General features: G+C 47.6%; 1 pseudogene; it reads left to right on the top strand.

Moving 5' to 3' along the window:
• The window catches only part of LOC112073597 (ubiquitin carboxyl-terminal hydrolase 32-like), a 41,041-nt pseudogene that overhangs the window by 31,530 nt on the left and 7,274 nt on the right, over positions 1 to 2,237 (top strand).

Raw genomic sequence — 2,237 nt, 5'->3', positions numbered from 1 at the left:
GTGTGTGTGTGTGTGTGTGTGTGTGTGTGTGTGTGTGTGTTGTGGAAAGTTGAACAGCTTGTTGGATAGCATTACTGACTTGTATTTTTCGTGTGTCCAGAACCAATCCCATCGGGATGCGAGGTCACATGGCTAAATGCTACGGAGACTTACTGATGGAGCTGTGGAGTGGAACTCAGAAGAACGTCGCTCCTCTCAAACTCAGGGTGGGTTTTATAAATCCTGGCATGGATCGGCACAACAGTGGATGGGATTTCCTTACTCCCTGTAGTGGACAGTAACTTGTACTATGTCCTTAATGTTTCCATATGTGATATGAATGAATTGACTAATATGTGGTCTCATTCAGTGTTTTCTTTAAGCGCCGGCCGTCGGCTAAATAGCCGATAACAGGCTTGTCAGCCGGCTACTTTTTCCACTTCGTTAATTAACTCGGCTTCTTTTCATTTAAAAGCTTCCGATTTTCTAGTCAGAAAAGTCTGTATAGCCTTCTCCCACAAGAATGAACGATATGCGTTTTCTAGTGACCTCTTTCTTGATGGTGTAGGCTGTCAGTCACAAAGCCAGCGATGACAGGGAAGATGCTGGTTGGTCACTCTGCTGTCTGTCCCGCCTCTCGGTGCCTGTGCTATCTTTGTGCGCTCTGGTTGGCTGCAGTCAAATTTATTTTCGTGATCCTATAGGCCTAGACGATATCCAAAACATCTAGCGATACGCTGAATTCATACATTATCAGACATTTGAATTGTAAAGTCATGTCTTTCTACTCAATACCACAACTCATATTTACCAATATAAGAGGTAAAGTCGTAAAAAGTATTCAATAATTTAGCTGTGTATTTCAGATGGAATCAAAGCWTTTAAAATAGAGCTCGTTTGGCGTAGTGGTCTAAGGCTAGCTGTGCCACTAGAGATCYTGGTTCSAGTCCAGGCTCTGTCCGCAGACGGCCGCGACCGGGAGATCCATGGGTGGCGGTGCACAATTGGTCCAGCGTCGTCCGGGTTAGGGGAGGGTTTGGTCCAGCGTCGTCCTGGTTAGGGGAGGGTTTGGNTAGGGGAGGGTTTGGTCCAGCGTCGTCCGGGTTAGGGGAGGGTTTGGTCCAGCGTCGTCCGGGTTAGGGGAGGGTTTGGCCCGGAAGGGATGTCCTTGTCCCATCGCGCTCTAGCGACTGCTGTGGCGGGCAGGGCGCAGTGCACGCTGACACGGTCGGCAGGTGTACGGTGTTTCCTACGACACATTGGTGCGGCTGGCTTCCGGGTTAAGCGGACATTTTTGTCAAGAAGCAGTCTTTTCACCATTCGGATCAGCTCTGATGTGATTGGTCAAAACAAAAATKAGTGGAAAAAATATCAGAATTGGTCTGCTTGTAGCCATTGTGATATGAATTAATTGACTAATGTGTGTTTGTCTCACTACCGACCCGTGTAGTGGACGATAGCGAAGTACGCCCCACGGTTCAAYGGCTTCCAGCAGCAGGACAGTCAGGAGCTTCTGGCCTTCCTATTGGACGGGCTCCATGAGGACCTGAACAGGGTGCATGAGAAACCCTACGTAGAGCTGAAGGACAGCAACGGACGACCCGACTGGGAGGTCGCCTTAGAGGTCAGAGTTCAATCAATAAACCAAACATACACACAAATACACTCACAACTTCACACACACACGCGTGCGCACACAGTCAACCAATACACACACGTACAACCAATCAATCAATCTTTATTTTCCCAGAGAATTTTCCACTGTTAATATGGAAACAATAAATTCAATAAACGAAAAAAGGAAAAGGAAAAACTAGACTGTAGAGTAACATTCACCAATCATACAGCACTACATCATCATCGTCCTTTGGAGCATCTTCTGGCAGCCATCTTGGGTGTCTAGAGACCAGGAGAGTCAATGAAAGTCAGCCCATTCACTAAGCACTTCTTAATGAGTGGATGACCTGTGAAGTGTGTGTATTGATATACAGTTAATGAACAGTGTGTATGTTTATAGGAGTAATTAGCAGCATTAGTGCTGTGTGTGTGTGTGTGTGTGTGTGTGTGTGTGTGTGTGTGTGTGTGTGTTTTACGTCTCTATGGTTCCGTGTGCGTGTTCCTCGTCAGGCGTGGGAGAACCACTTGCGGAGGAACCGTTCCATCGTGGTGGATCTGTTCCACGGCCAGCTCAAGTCCCAGGTCAAGTGTAAGACGTGTGGTCACATCAGCGCCCGCTTCGACCCCTTCAACTTCCTGTC

This window comes from Salvelinus sp. IW2-2015, unplaced genomic scaffold, assembly GCF_002910315.2.
Source record: "Salvelinus sp. IW2-2015 unplaced genomic scaffold, ASM291031v2 Un_scaffold2313, whole genome shotgun sequence".
Taxonomy (NCBI): domain Eukaryota; kingdom Metazoa; phylum Chordata; class Actinopteri; order Salmoniformes; family Salmonidae; genus Salvelinus; species Salvelinus sp. IW2-2015.
This window is presented reverse-complemented; position numbering and strand designations above follow the sequence as displayed.